This window comes from Phallusia mammillata, chromosome 8 (assembly GCF_965637545.1).
Source record: "Phallusia mammillata chromosome 8, kaPhaMamm4.hap1.1, whole genome shotgun sequence".
Classification (NCBI taxonomy): domain Eukaryota; kingdom Metazoa; phylum Chordata; class Ascidiacea; order Phlebobranchia; family Ascidiidae; genus Phallusia; species Phallusia mammillata.
Window position 1 is genome coordinate 11,174,432 of NC_137259.1, and position 17,536 is coordinate 11,191,967.

General features: G+C 37.0%; 1 pseudogene; it reads right to left on the minus strand.

Annotated features, from left to right (window-relative positions):
* Positions 1-6,220: 6,220 nt before the first annotated feature.
* Positions 6,221-7,666, minus strand: LOC145204786 (uncharacterized; annotated as a pseudogene).
* Positions 7,667-17,536: the final 9,870 nt, after the last annotated feature.

The window sequence follows — 17,536 nt, forward strand, 5'->3', positions numbered from 1 at the left end:
TATTTTGAAGGGTTATGTCTCAGAAAAGTTCAATGTCCTTATTTCTAAGAAATGTCCTTATTTTTAACTGTAGTCCTTATTTTGTCTTATTTTCAACAATTACTACAGTCAAATCCCTGCTACAAGTAGAAGTGAACCTAGACCTGGCCTGTTGTGAGATGCACTTAGTATTTTCTACGAACAACGAGTTGCTGGAACAGATTGTTTCTGGCCAAAATATTGCAAATATTATGTCATGGCTCGTATAAATGCAAAGATTTGTTCAAAAACGTTTGTTTCGTTTCACATGAAAATTTAATTCTTCGGTTGTCCTTATTTTTGGTTTTAAGTCGATGGCAACCCTGTATATAGATCACGGGCCAGTCATCTTCAGCAATAAATGGTCAGTGCAAACACTGTCTCTCACACACAACCCTCATTTCAACTAATCCATCAAATCAATCATTCAATTTATTTTGTTTTTAGCGCACAGAATAAACGTAAGCACTATGAGTATAAATAAACCACATGATGAACCAAGAGAAAAAAAAGCATGACAGTGTAATGCAAATCAGCAAAGTGGGTTTCAGGAAAATTTGTCGTTCTGCAGACAAAAAAGGAAAAGAAAATTGAAATAACTTATCGGGCAAGGTAATCAGTAAAGAGCATCGGAAACGAGATGGGCAGTAATTAACGCAAAACACCCTGTGGAATGTAAACAATACACCTCGTGGTGCTACATACCAAACATCCCAGGCAGGTACCACGTGCACAGTACTGCGGGTTTGTGAACTTTATTTCGATTGATTCATTTCTGGTGAATTGCTAAAATCTTTTTTCATTGCCAATTTGAAGGCTAACTTGACAAAAATTGTTTATTTAAAAGATTTTCTCGGCTGAAAAAACTTGCGGTATTTTCATCTAACGCGCACGCGCCCCAAACACCTAACGCGCATGTGCAAAGTGGGGAAAACTAAATTCATTGCGACGTCATGAATGCATTCAACACCAACAATCGCTCAATTCAAACCCAAGACAAACTGCTGATAAAATATAACGTTTGTCATAACCCGAAAAACAACGGATTGAAGCATTATTTACTTTGGAAATCATTTGTTGCAAATAATGCTGTTGCTTTGTGTCTCATTCGCATTGTACGCAACAATGAGCAACCATTCATTGTTCACAATTGAATATATGCCATCATAATCAAGCCATTTGCCACATAAGGTTGCAGTTTTCAGGCAAGGTTTGTGGCCATACCGATAGTAAGTTTGTTTAAAAGCAAAATTGATAAAGCTTCACTTCAAATTTAACGATTTTTATACCAGATTGCCACATTCTAACCCAAATATACACAATGGCCCAAAACTTCGACAACAACTTAAGAGCCGCATAAAACCAGGCGAAGAGCCGCATGCGGCTCGCGAGCCGCGGGTCGGCCACCCCTGGATTATTCCATTATTTTTTTCAGCTGGTACAACATACAAGAGAAAATCAGATTCAAGTGTTTCTAATATCAGAATTCGGCGATTTCATAACAGTTAACTAACCCTTTGAGATCCAGTTTTTGTCCCGACATGTCTCGCAGAGATCCTTTTTTTGCCTTCTGCAAATACCCCAATGCATACAAAATAAGGTCTTGAAGGTTTTATCCTTAAGTTCAACTGATTTATTATTTTGTATAGACATTTCAAATATGGCTTTTTTTCTGTGTAGCGAATGTCCAAACAGCCTCATTGTTTACCAAACCAAGCTTGTTGCAGTTATGATCAATTCTAAAATAAACTAGTAAAGTGGCTTTCTGATATACTTCCATTTTATATATTCTATATTCGGGGTGTCAAACTTGCAGCCCGCGGGCCGCATGCGACCCACAAACACCCAACAACAATTGTAGTATTTTGTCAGATTTTTAACTAATTACAATAAATTGTTTTTGTGTTACTGAAAAGAGTATTACCAGCCTAGCAGCCATATGCGTCAGACTTTTGCAGGCCTATTGTGTGCAAACAATGCGAAAAAAACAAGACCATTAGCGTCACAATACAGATTATGACGTAATAAACAGTTAAAACCGATTTTAACACTGTGCAGCTCAATCTGTGCATTAAGTTGGAAATTATTCTGGGCTTTTTTAGGCGTCAATAGATGATATAAACCTATTTCTTTACATCTGTAATTTTAAAACAAACACCAGCAGGTGAATGGCGGATGTTGGTGAAATAAGGATCTGGTTTAAAAATCACATGCGGCCCTCGGGATAATTTCCAAACTACAATGTGGCCCTCGAACCCCACGAGTCTATATCATATTTACCAGTTTACTACACACATAATTTGATCTACACATATGATTGTTTTTGCAAGCAAAAACGAATGGGTCCCCACACGCGTGTTTATGCGGATTTACGGTAAACAAATGTTGCAGTTATTTTTAGATTCTTAAGGACAAGTTTTCACAAAGCATTAACTTAACTTTAAAAGTTTTTGTCCTTATTTTTTGCATCATTATTGTCATATAATTACAAAAAAGAAGGGGAAAAATACTTTCAATTTAATCTGTTGCTTCAACCACTGTTTCTTTGACCTTGATATTGTCGTTCAAGGTCAGTGTTTAAACACAAATAGACCAGTGGTGTCCAACTCGTACACACCGGCGTGCCAATTTTGGTTTTAAAATATACTCACGTGCCAACGTTTGCTACTTTTTTCAAACCATGTCTTAACTGTCTTAACGGTACGGGCTCTATCCAAATATTTGGCCAATATATAGTAGAACCCTATTAAATTTTTAGAAAAAAAATATGTCGTCAAATGCGAGTAAACTCGTTTATGATACTCCAGAAGCATTTCACTCCGTTTATGCGACGCAAGATACAAATAGTTTGCAACGGGGATTATGTTTGCTGAAGTTAGAATAAAGACCAAGAAGAATTAATAGACACAAATTTAATTGCATGCCAAATCCTAACGTTTACCATCGAAATGTGCAACAATTTGTGTGCCATTTTCAAATGCGCTGCGTGCCACTTTTGGCACGATGCCACGACACCCCTGTATCAGACACTATAAATTAAAAGTCGTTTGCTACAAAGGTACATATAAATAACAACTTGTTTTTCACTTAACTTTGTTTTGCAAAAACGACAGTTTAATGACCTTTTGACACTGTTTTTAGTAGCATGCAGTCCTTAGTTTTCAACAATACCATTTTGCCTAATTTTTATTGATTTGTCAAAAATAAAGAAGATACGTTATGACTAGGGCGATTATTTTTTGACCTAAATTTAACGTACAAATTGAAAATTTTGACTTTAAAATTTTTTTTTTGACAAAATTTTGACCTATGCAGAATTCAAGTAGCTACCGGTGGTTAAATTACGCATTATTGTACAAAAAGTTAAAATATGGCTGTAGGCTAATCTAACTAGAGCGAAAGAATGTGCAAAAGTCTAACAGAAGGGCAAAAATCTGAACACAAACCTATTCTGAAAAGGGAAATGAGCTAATTAAGAATCACTGCCAAAAAACTGCAGCTAAGACACAACGAAAATTATTCAATACATTTGTCTAAACGAAAGGTACATGAAGTATCTAAAGCAAAACCGAAGCAAGAGCTGCACCTAACCTGCAGCTGCCGTAAAATGACTTGGGACCTACCAAAATTTTGCACGTTTTGATGTGTGTTGAGCATCACGCCATATCAACCTAATTATTTCACTCACTTGATGGTTTATGATTCACAATAAGTAGGCAATGGGCCAATTACAACAGTATAAAGTAGGCTACATGGTGTAAAATGAAAAGTTCACTGACAGTGCAACCTCTACAACACCACGACAATGCAGTTTGTAAACAATTTTAACTTTGTAAAAAATTTTGACTTACAATTTTTGACCTATTCTAAAAATTTTGACAAGTTTTTGACTTTTTTGACAAGTCAAAAAATAATCGCCTTAGTTATGACGAAAAATTCTTAACTGTGTTGTAATGCCTACAAGTTGACCTTGTGACCCGCGGTTCATTTTGCCTGACAGAAACGAAACCGACGTTTATCGAGTTTAAATTACGTCTTAGGTGTGAAACCTTCGCCAACACTGAAAACGCGCGTGATAACTCAATAAAACGACACAGCATTGCTGCACAAAAAACAGGTGATTTCTAATCGCCCAAACGACTGTCTCGTAAAACGTCTGTCCGGACGTCATGCTGAGCACTCGATCCCGCCTTAATCGTAAACTAGTGAATTTCTCCCTTGGGACTTAGATCTGACTGATAGCTGTCAAAATTTTAAATACTAAATGAATATCCCTGCTCTAACAATTGTTAAAATTTTCAAATATTTCTTCACCATAGGGCTTGTATTTCTGGCCTAAAACTAAAACCGATTATTTCGTGGTTTAAACTTTAAAGGGTCAATCCAATAAAAAGTTACAAAATTCTTTTGGGGGGCTTGTGGGTAAACCCTTGGGTTATTCGGGGTCAAACTTCAGGAGGATCAAATATAAATAAATAAATAACATCTGTGTAAATTTGAACAGTGGCGGCTCGTGCCTAAAATTTCTGGGGGTGCTGCTCTAAATTCTGGCCTTTATTGAACTCATATAAGTTGGCAATATATAGAAAAGCCACATTTCTAGTTTTCTAGCCATTGTTTTGTGTAGAAAAACAAGTAATACAAATCTTAATCGGCGACTCCATTGCGACGTAATGTTTGTTACGCAATAATGTACACGAGTGTAAACAACAAACGCTATCATTGGGGAATTTTGTTTACTTGCACAGCGTCGGACCAAACTCAATAACATGCAGTAATAATGTGGCACAAAAACACACGTGACACAGACTCAAAACGAAGCGGTTGTAAATACGGTAAAACACAACAACAGTACATACAAAAAAATATTAATAAATGTGTCGAAAAAGGTCGAAGTATTTCAGTCGGATAACATTTAAGTAAAACTGGTTATAACAATGACTACTAACTAACACATTTGCTATTCAGTCAATAATATGGTCATGTATCAAGCTTAAAGAGCTCTTCTGGCAAATGTGATTTTATTCCGTTTTATACTCCCAGTGTTATTTACCCTGATGAAGACGACCTGTATAGGACGTCGAAACGTCGGAATAAAATCACATTTGCCAGAAGAGCTCTTTAAGCTTAATACTATGCCTGGCAGCAATAGCTTATATATGGTCATGTATCATTTAAGTAACTTATAGCCACAGTCGGCATTTTCAACATATTCTATGACACTTCACAGATTATAATTGCCACAAAAAACTAGCCATAAAGCTTTTTATTTGTATCATAACTGACAAATTAAACAACCACATTACATTTGTGTCAGAACTTGTTTATTTTATTCAACATATTTTTCCTATTACCGTATTTTTTTTTATGGTCCATAAGGCGCAATTTAAATCCTTTTTTTTCCTCATAAATTGATTGTGCGCCTTATAAGCCGGTGCGCCTAATGTATGGATCAAGTAGTGCTTTATTGCCTACACTCCAACCAGTACCGATACTATTATACGGTAACCATGCTTTATACGGTAACCCATACTCTTTAAAATAAGTTGCGTTCTATAGCCCGGTGCGCCTTATGTATGAACAAAAAACTAATCAAAGCAATTTATTGACAGTGCGCCTTATAATCGGGTGCGCTTTATGGTCCGTAAAATACGGTAATTGTTTTTAAGTTTCTTAACTGCTATATGTACTTGCTGGTTTATTTGGTGGCAAATAGCTTATAATTCCTTTTTTGAAAGTGCAAAACTCTCCAAGCTTTGAAAATTACAACACTCTCACTTAAATTTAAAAGATATTATTAAACCTTGTGCTTCTATTTTACAACCAAAATGAATCATAAAGTTATAGTTTGAGCAAAATAATCAATAGCTTCTTCCTTGATTTCCAAGTCTCTTTGGAAATAATGGTGTACCTTGGAAAAGTTTGCATCCTTTTCAGTGTTGACGAGAACCGTTTTGCCTTTGAGAGACTCATGGAAATTGCTGGCTAACTGGCTTTTCTTTTTAAAAGTTTCAGTAACTTTTCTAACAATAGGATATGCTTGGTGGTCACTACAATCTCCCCTGTAGAATGATCATTCTTAAGAAACATTTCATGTGAAGCAATTTAGCAGCTACTGTTTAGAGAAACAGTACATGTTCATTATATCAATACACTTTTTTTTTTCTTTTTTTTTTTTATTGACAAACAATAAAAAAGAGCGAAAAACAGTAACAAATTACATCACACTTCAGTACATAACAGGCGACACCACTTTTTGCGGTATGCAAGACAGTTTCCACGTTTTTTTGATACATGCCATTCTGATACACGTACTGAATTAAGGAAGCGTACAAATCTATATACCGTAGGTTTATTTTCACTATATTTACATTGGTAAATGACATATCTGGCACATAACAACATACAGTTAACCAATTTATCGCCGGATCCACCGTTGTGGACACCAAAAAGTAAATTCACGGGGGGTAACGTCAGTGGGACTCGGGTTCTAGCACTAATCCATGAACAAACGTTTTCCCAATACAGTCTAGTTACATGACAGGAATAAAAAAACATGGTAAACGTTTTCTGTAGCATTTTTACAGAATGTGCACAAGTCGGAGTCAATTTTCCCAAAGGAGTGCAATATTTGGTTGCACACTATGGCTTTCAGATTTAATTTAATTTGAAAACTTCTCAACCTATTTTCAATGGTGCTGGAATTAAAGTTGTTAAGATATACTTCTCGCCACGGTATGTCAAAATTTATGAAAAGCTTGTTTTTCCAAAAGTCTTGGGACTTGTTTTTTTTTTTTTTAGTAGCATGCAGTCCTTAGTTTTCAACAATACCATTTTGCCTAATTTTTATTGATTTGTCAAAAATAAAGAAGATACGTTATGACTAGGGCGATTATTTTTTGACCTAAATTTAACGTACAAATTGAAAATTTTGACTTTAAAATTTTTTTTTTGACAAAATTTTGACCTATGCAGAATTCAAGTAGCTACCGGTGGTTAAATTACGCATTATTGTACAAAAAGTTAAAATATGGCTGTAGGCTAATCTAACTAGAGCGAAAGAATGTGCAAAAGTCTAACAGAAGGGCAAAAATCTGAACACAAACCTATTCTGAAAAGGGAAATGAGCTAATTAAGAATCACTGCCAAAAAACTGCAGCTAAGACACAACGAAAATTATTCAATACATTTGTCTAAACGAAAGGTACATGAAGTATCTAAAGCAAAACCGAAGCAAGAGCTGCACCTAACCTGCAGCTGCCGTAAAATGACTTGGGACCTACCAAAATTTTGCACGTTTTGATGTGTGTTGAGCATCACGCCATATCAACCTAATTATTTCACTCACTTGATGGTTTATGATTCACAATAAGTAGGCAATGGGCCAATTACAACAGTATAAAGTAGGCTACATGGTGTAAAATGAAAAGTTCACTGACAGTGCAACCTCTACAACACCACGACAATGCAGTTTGTAAACAATTTTAACTTTGTAAAAAAATTTGACTTACAATTTTTGACCTATTCTAAAAATTTTGACAAGTTTTTGACTTTTTTGACAAGTCAAAAAATAATCGCCTTAGTTATGACGAAAAATTCTTAACTGTGTTGTAATGCCTACAAGTTGACCTTGTGACCCGCGGTTCATTTTGCCTGACAGAAACGAAACCGACGTTTATCGAGTTTAAATTACGTCTTAGGTGTGAAACCTTCGCCAACACTGAAAACGCGCGTGATAACTCAATAAAACGACACAGCATTGCTGCACAAAAAACAGGTGATTTCTAATCGCCCAAACGACTGTCTCGTAAAACGTCTGTCCGGACGTCATGCTGAGCACTCGATCCCGCCTTAATCGTAAACTAGTGAATTTCTCCCTTGGGACTTAGATCTGACTGATAGCTGTCAAAATTTTAAATACTAAATGAATATCCCTGCTCTAACAATTGTTAAAATTTTCAAATATTTCTTCACCATAGGGCTTGTATTTCTGGCCTAAAACTAAAACCGATTATTTCGTGGTTTAAACTTTAAAGGGTCAATCCAATAAAAAGTTACAAAATTCTTTTGGGGGGCTTGTGGGTAAACCCTTGGGTTATTCGGGGTCAAACTTCAGGAGGATCAAATATAAATAAATAAATAACATCTGTGTAAATTTGAACAGTGGCGGCTCGTGCCTAAAATTTCTGGGGGTGCTGCTCTAAATTCTGGCCTTTATTGAACTCATATAAGTTGGCAATATATAGAAAAGCCACATTTCTAGTTTTCTAGCCATTGTTTTGTGTAGAAAAACAAGTAATACAAATCTTAATCGGCGACTCCATTGCGACGTAATGTTTGTTACGCAATAATGTACACGAGTGTAAACAACAAACGCTATCATTGGGGAATTTTGTTTACTTGCACAGCGTCGGACCAAACTCAATAACATGCAGTAATAATGTGGCACAAAAACACACGTGACACAGACTCAAAACGAAGCGGTTGTAAATACGGTAAAACACAACAACAGTACATACAAAAAAATATTAATAAATGTGTCGAAAAAGGTCGAAGTATTTCAGTCGGATAACATTTAAGTAAAACTGGTTATAACAATGACTACTAACTAACACATTTGCTATTCAGTCAATAATATGGTCATGTATCAAGCTTAAAGAGCTCTTCTGGCAAATGTGATTTTATTCCGTTTTATACTCCCAGTGTTATTTACCCTGATGAAGACGACCTGTATAGGACGTCGAAACGTCGGAATAAAATCACATTTGCCAGAAGAGCTCTTTAAGCTTAATACTATGCCTGGCAGCAATAGCTTATATATGGTCATGTATCATTTAAGTAACTTATAGCCACAGTCGGCATTTTCAACATATTCTATGACACTTCACAGATTATAATTGCCACAAAAAACTAGCCATAAAGCTTTTTATTTGTATCATAACTGACAAATTAAACAACCACATTACATTTGTGTCAGAACTTGTTTATTTTATTCAACATATTTTTCCTATTACCGTATTTTTTTTTATGGTCCATAAGGCGCAATTTAAATCCTTTTTTTTCCTCATAAATTGATTGTGCGCCTTATAAGCCGGTGCGCCTAATGTATGGATCAAGTAGTGCTTTATTGCCTACACTCCAACCAGTACCGATACTATTATACGGTAACCATGCTTTATACGGTAACCCATACTCTTTAAAATAAGTTGCGTTCTATAGCCCGGTGCGCCTTATGTATGAACAAAAAACTAATCAAAGCAATTTATTGACAGTGCGCCTTATAATCGGGTGCGCTTTATGGTCCGTAAAATACGGTAATTGTTTTTAAGTTTCTTAACTGCTATATGTACTTGCTGGTTTATTTGGTGGCAAATAGCTTATAATTCCTTTTTTGAAAGTGCAAAACTCTCCAAGCTTTGAAAATTACAACACTCTCACTTAAATTTAAAAGATATTATTAAACCTTGTGCTTCTATTTTACAACCAAAATGAATCATAAAGTTATAGTTTGAGCAAAATAATCAATAGCTTCTTCCTTGATTTCCAAGTCTCTTTGGAAATAATGGTGTACCTTGGAAAAGTTTGCATCCTTTTCAGTGTTGACGAGAACCGTTTTGCCTTTGAGAGACTCATGGAAATTGCTGGCTAACTGGCTTTTCTTTTTAAAAGTTTCAGTAACTTTTCTAACAATAGGATATGCTTGGTGGTCACTACAATCTCCCCTGTAGAATGATCATTCTTAAGAAACATTTCATGTGAAGCAATTTAGCAGCTACTGTTTAGAGAAACAGTACATGTTCATTATATCAATACACTTTTTTTTTTCTTTTTTTTTTTTATTGACAAACAATAAAAAAGAGCGAAAAACAGTAACAAATTACATCACACTTCAGTACATAACAGGCGACACCACTTTTTGCGGTATGCAAGACAGTTTCCACGTTTTTTTGATACATGCCATTCTGATACACGTACTGAATTAAGGAAGCGTACAAATCTATATACCGTAGGTTTATTTTCACTATATTTACATTGGTAAATGACATATCTGGCACATAACAACATACAGTTAACCAATTTATCGCCGGATCCACCGTTGTGGACACCAAAAAGTAAATTCACGGGGGGTAACGTCAGTGGGACTCGGGTTCTAGCACTAATCCATGAACAAACGTTTTCCCAATACAGTCTAGTTACATGACAGGAATAAAAAAACATGGTAAACGTTTTCTGTAGCATTTTTACAGAATGTGCACAAGTCGGAGTCAATTTTCCCAAAGGAGTGCAATATTTGGTTGCACACTATGGCTTTCAGATTTAATTTAATTTGAAAACTTCTCAACCTATTTTCAATGGTGCTGGAATTAAAGTTGTTAAGATATACTTCTCGCCACGGTATGTCAAAATTTATGAAAAGCTTGTTTTTCCAAAAGTCTTGGGACTTAACTGGCACGCGAGATACGTGGTCTTGTAGCTTTGTGTAAATTGTTTTGACGCTGTCTGTGTCTTTAATAAGATTCAATGTATGTTCTGACTGAGTTATTTGTTGGTCGGTATAGTTCGAGTCCCATTCCCCAGGCAGACTTGAAACAAGTTTTATGAATTGAATGAACTCTGCGTTGTTAGCCTGAAAATTAAATTTTAACGCCAAGTTGTCGTAAGTTTCATACTCTCCTTCATTAGTCAATATAGGTGTTTATGGAGCATTACGCCAGAATCGATCAGGGGTTTCATAAAGAAAGTTTTAGATTGGTACTTAATTTTTTTGTTCAGCCAAAGTTTCCTTTCTGTCGATTTTGGTTTTAGCAAATATAAGGTATTTATGCAACTGACAAGGGTATGGCGCAAGGTTCTCAAGGGTAAAACACGTTTAACCTCGGCTCGATTAAGGGATATAGTTACATTTAGAAAAGCGTTAACTCTTTGTCCCCGTAAGTATGGTGCCTCGATTTGTTTCCAATCCGCGACTACGCTTTCGTCAAAAAGTTTTTGAAACCATTTAAGGTTTAGGGCCAGAATATAATTTTCTGCATTAATCATTCCCGCCCCTCCCTCTTCGATACTTGCGCATAGCGTTGTTCGTTTGACCCTTTCCCATTTTGATCCCCATAAAAAGCGGAAAAGTATACGGATTAGTTGTTTCAAATATTTTGCTGAAACAGTTACGGGCACAACGTAAAGTTTGAACGTCAACATTGGCACCAGCAGGCCAATGTTTTAATTATTGTTACTTTCCCCAGTAAGGAAAGACCCCTTGTCGACCACAGGTTTGCAATAACTCTGATCTTTTGCAGTATAGGCAAAAAATTGTATTCTAGCAATTTTTCATCGCTGCACGTCGTGGTCGGAATTACAACCCCCAAATACCTAATTTTTTCAGAAGGCCACAAGAGCCCGGCTTGTTGCATCGGTTTGTGGCAACAAGATCGTTTGGAACCAACAAAAAATGCGTTTGATTTGTTCATATTTATTTTGCATCCATATCGCCAAACTCTGTGATTATACTTAATGCTTCGCGAAAGTCATTATCGCTGCCGGAGAGAAACAAAACGGTGTCATCCGCAAACATGGAAACTTTAAATTCTTTGTCATGTACTTTTATACCTGAAAAGTTCCCCTGTCTTAACATTATTCCTAGACATTCAATACTTAGAACAAAAAGCGTGGGAGACAGAGGATCACCTTGCTTCACTCCTCTTTCGACTTTAAATAGCGCAGATACAAAACCGTTATTAATTATTGCCGATGTCGGGTTTTGGTAAAAACATTTAACATACCTAATAATTGTTGGGCCAAAACCAAAAGCTTCTAATGCAGAAAACATAAAATCCCAACTTAACGTATCAAAAGCTTTAAATATGTCTAATGACAAAATTGCTCCTGGAATGTTTTGGTGGTCGGCACTGTCTATAATATCAAATAAAAGTCGAATATTAGTACCAATGTATCGATTTGGTATGAAACCATTCTGGTCAGGAGATATTACATAGTTTAAAACCGACCGTATTCGGTTGTTAAACTGCTTTAGAGGCAATTTTATAATCAGCATTTAGTAGCGTAATTGCCCTATAACTACCTGGGTGAAGCGGGTCTTTATCCGTTGTGGGAAGAAGAGTTATAACAGCTCTGGACTGCGAAGGGGTCAAATTTCCGATTGTTATCGAATAACTCCACGCCGCCGTAAAAAGGCCTTTTAAGTCTTCCCAAAATGTTAGGTAGAACTCGGCGGGGAAGCCATCGAGTCCCGGTGACTTATTTTTACCCATATCTTTCAGTGCGTTTAAAAACTCGGTCTCTAGAATTTCAGTTTCTATTCTTTCCATGGCTTCTAGTGGAATTCGGGGAAGTCCCAACGATGCTAATTTAGATGCATTGGTGTTTTTATGTTGGACTTTGTCATCTCTTCTATACAATTGTTCATAAAATTCCGCTAAGTTTTTTAGGATTTTTTCTTGATCTGTAAGGATTTCCGATCCAGAAATTAGGCGATTTATACTTTTCTTTTCGCACTGTCGTTTTTCTAGGTTTAAAAAGTACTTCGTATTTTTTTCTCCGTCTTCAGCCCAGCGAGTCCGACTACGGGTAATGGCGCTTATTGTCTGGCGCTTTAGAAGTTTATCAAGTTCACTTTGAAGGGCGGTTAATTTGTCGTGTAGTTGCTCACGTTCCTCACCCGTCGTGTCACAAACAGCAGTTTAGATTGTAACAATATCCTTTTCTATTTTCGTTAGTTTGGCGCTGTTATTCCGTTTTTTTTTTCAGATGCGTACCGGATTGTTTCCCCTCACAGCTTTTAAAGCGTCCCATAAGACATGCGGATTGATCGCGGAATCTTGATTCTCCGTTTTGTACCAGTCAATGAGAGATTTAATCTTTTCTATATACTTTAAATCGGTCAGGAAACTCGCGTTTAGTTTCCAGTAACCCTTTCCACGTGGTAAGGGATTGACGGCGACCTCTAGGGCGAGCATATAGTGGTCGGACATGGTCCCAGGAACAATGTCGACGTGTTTTACATTTTGTATTAATTCATTACCAAGTAGTTAAAATCAATTCGAGATGCCGCTGGGGGATTATTTTGAACCCTTGAGAACTTTTTTAACATTGGGTTTTTGTGGCGGAAGATATCTGTTAGGTTGAAATGATGAATGTAACGTTGTAGGGTTGCTTTTGCTTTTTGGTTACTGTGGATTGATTTTCCGGTTTTGTCTAGATCTGTATTAATTACAAGATTAAAGTATCCTCCCATTATAATTGACGCGGTTGAAAATCCGTTAAGCGTGGCAAATAATTTTTCGAAAAAGTCTGGATCATCTTTGTTTGGTGCATAAACGTTTACAAACAATAGTGGCTGAGAATTGATGGTCGCTTCTATCATTAAAAATCTGCCCTCGACGTCTCGGTATATATTCGTTAAAGAATAGGAAAGATGTTTGGCAAAGAGAATTGCGACCCCGCGACTATTGGTGCTTCCGTGTGCCCAAAACGCTTCACCGCCCCACTACATTCCCCACAATTTTTCGTGCTTCTCACAGCCATGTGTTTCTTGTAAGAATGCTACATGACATTTTTTACGGTGCAAATATTTAAATATAGTTTTTCTTTTTAGGGCTAGGTTTAGACCTCGGACATTGTGAGAATTAATTTTAAGAGCCATAAAATCTAAATAAGAGTGATATTTCTTTAATGCACTTGTACTCCTATATTAATGTCCCATTCATATTCTATACCACATTCGCACAAAAATGGTTGGCTGGGACTGATAAGACGAGACAATTTCTTACCACACTTACAATTAATAATTTTGCATCTGCAATCTTTGTTAGAACATTCTTGGCACATTGTAACTTTCGGCAATACATTAACGGTATTACACAAACACGCTAATGAAAACTTTTGGCACACAACACACTCAAATAAATTGCCTTCCACTTGGAATTCTGGTTGGAAGTCCCTGCAACACGGCATCCATCTCATTTGATTGGTACAGACCGGGCATTGGCACGTTTTCGTGTTTTCCTGGACCAGGAAGAGCTCGTCAGTGCAGCATTTAATTGCTACCAAAAACTTTTTTGAACAGCTCCAACATATGAACGTTTTTGATTCTTCAGTTAGATGCGCTTCTGCTTGGCACCCTGGACAGATTAATGATATAGTTTTCTCGCAAAAGCTTTTGCTTTGGGGAAACTCCTCTGGGCTTCGTTCCAGTCTTTTCCTGCTGGCTGTTTTTGAAGGTGCCTTGTTGTCATGTGGGGTGCTTGTCATCACATTTTCTGTTACAGGTACGTTGCCCGAATCATCGCGATTTTCCTGCTGGTCACCAACAATTAGGTCAGACCCGTTTGTTGTGATTTTTTGATTGAATTCGGGCACCTCAGGGCTAGTCGGGGAAGGCTTTTCGGCGTCGGTGCGCTTTTCAGTTTCCAACTGTTTCCCTGTTACAGTTTCAGATAACACTGGAAAATCGCTTTTCCTTTGTGAACATTCAGCTTGTTTGTGACCTTCCTTACCACAGTATTTACAAGCATGGGCGCCGCCACGTAGGGGCAAGAGGGGGCACTTGCCCCCCCTTGGAATTTCAGTGTACCTCAATTTAACATATTTAGCAGCAAACCTAATTAAATTGGCAGCGCGGGGATTTGTGACATCGTTCAATGCTTTAACTTTTAGGCAACTCAATTGTGAAGTACACGATTTATGGCTTCATATGTAACAAATTCTTGATGCGGTAAAGTATCAGCCAAAATTTGCCCCCTCTTGCAAAATTTTCTGCCGGCGCCCATGTTTACAAGTGAAAACTTGACCGTTGTAGGTAACATAAAATTCACAGTTTTCAATCCTTATATAGCTTGGGATAGGTTTTTTCTCCACATCTTCAGCATTCATAGTTGCGATGCGCATTCCAGTTAGCAGCCCTTCTTTACCTTTTCTATGTGTTATTTTTATCACTTTGCCGTATCTATCAGAAAGTACTTTAGCTATAGTTTCATTTGGAAACGGCACCGGCATCCATCCAATCGCAACATTAATCCTGTCGCTTTCGTAAAGTTTAACTTGTTTAACTTTCCCTGACAACTTTGCATAAAGTTCAAGAGTATTTTGTCGGCTTGTGCAAGTAACATCTATGCTGTTCCCTCGCATTTCAGCTATTCCAATGACTTTTTTTATTGGGAAATCCAAATTTTTCAAAATCTCTATTGCATCATGACGCTTGCATACATTTCCAGTCTTGAAGTTGAGACAACTTGGTCTTTTTAATCCCACCGCTGTTTTATTTAGCGCCTGTGCGTAACTTGGTTTGTCAGCCATTTTTTTGCTCCGCACTCCACGAGCGCAACACGTGAATGTTATATCAATACACAAGATTGCACTTGGTTGCAAATACTGTCCACATGGTGTGTTAAGAAACCAAAACTTGAAATTGCCATCACTAAGGTATATCAAAATTCCTGTTGCTTGTGCAATTGTTTGTTCTGCATTTAATATTGCCTGAATTTCAGTAAGGCATTTAACTTCACAGTCACAAAGCTATTTTTTGTTTGTTAGCATTCAAAACTAAAACTGAGTAGTTCTTGTGGTTGCTTATTCCTGCATGACGTATTTGAAATAGCAGATGTTTTATCCCAGTTTTCTTAACTTTTTATTCAGGTTTTTATTACAAGGTTAATCGTGACTTTTCAAAGTGTTAGATGACCTTTTTTTTCTTTTTCAAAGTGGTAGATACACTTTTTAATTCAATGATAACTGCAAAAACTGAAGCAACCTTCACACAAATAAATTAAAAGATGGCAAAATAATTATTTAACTGTACTCACAGTTATAGCAAACCGGTTTGGTTTTGGAGCACAGTAGACCCGGAACAGACAGCACAACTACAGGCCGGTTCACACGCTGCGTGATTGATGGAGCTGCGCGAGCCGCAGCACCCTGTCGCCATAGGCCAGGGGTGGCCAACCGGTCAAAGCCTAAGAGCCATATCTTTTATTGTGTTACCACATAGAGCTCGTTCCTTCCTCACACACAGAGACCTGTGCTTAGCCAGATTTATTCTAAATGTCGCACACCAACATAATCATGACACAATTTGGCTTGTACAGACCACGGGCCAGTCATTTTTAACAATAAATGGTCAGTGCAAACACTGTCTCTCACACAAAACTCTCATTTCAACGAATCCAACAAACAAAAACATATGAATTAATTGCCCTTTTTTTCTCATGATAAATGACGTGCGGTGAGATTCATGTCTGGTGAATTGCTAAAATCTTTTTTCACTGCCATTTTGAAGGCAAACTTGACAAAAATTGTTTACTCCAAGATGCGTCACAAACTTTTCCTGCTGAAAAACTTTGCGGAAATTTCATCTAACTCTAACATGCGTCCCAAACTTAGGCGCTGAGTTTTGCAAAAAGTGCAAGATGGCGAAATTAAATTTATTGCGACGTCACTAGTGCATTCACCAAACAATCGCTCAATTCAAACCCAAGACAAACTGGCGATAAAATATAACGTTCGTCATAACCCGAAAAACAACGGATTGAAGCATCATTTACTTTGGAAATCATTTGTTGTAAATATTGCTGTTGCTTTGTGTCTCATTCGCATTGTACGCAACAATGAGCAACCATTCATTGTGTAACAATTTAATATATGCCATCATAAACAAGCCATTTGCCACATAAGGTTGCAGTTTTAGGGCAAGGTTTGTGGCCATACCGATAATAAGTTTGTTCAAAAGCTTTACTTTAAATTTAACGATTTTTGTACCAGATCGCCACATACTTACCAAAATATACAGAGTGGCCCCAAACTTCGACAACAACGTAAGAGCCGCATGCGGCCATAGGCTGTCGCCTATTTTGCCCGGCATTTAGCTTTTCCGCGTGCGCACAAGTGCAAAACGTCATGAAACGTCACCATTCGTCATTAAACTGGAGCTGCAGTTCCACCATAGATAACATATTAATGCCAATTTTTTTTTTAAATGAAAAAAATGCCGATCAAGGCGGAAAAAAGAATAAAAAAATAAGTTTCATGAAAGTTATCTTTAATGTTGTGGTAGGAATATTAGGTAAAAATATCTAGGGGGTGCTGCAGCTCCGCAGCACCCTAGCACGAGCTGCCCCTGAATTTGAAGCACTATTTCTTGACCAAACGCGTATAACAAACCAGCATTAGACAGTAAAAAATAATGATACGGACAAAAACAATATGTGTCCCCTTCAGGGAAGGGGACCAATAACAAAAACCATACAATAAAAAAGAGCATGAAGTTTATTGTTTAGTCAACAAATGAAAATGATAATATTGGATATAAAAAGTCACAGTTTGTAATTTTTAAGCGTATGGTACCGCTCAAAACATTCCCCAGGATGAAGCCCAGGCTTTCTTTCGCATGTTTTGCAGTAGTACACTGTGCATTTTTTATCAACTCTTTTACTGCATACCAAGCAAATCTTTGTGTGTCCTCTGGCTGCCTTTGCAATGAAGTGGGTTATCTTTTTCAGTCGGTCGGAAT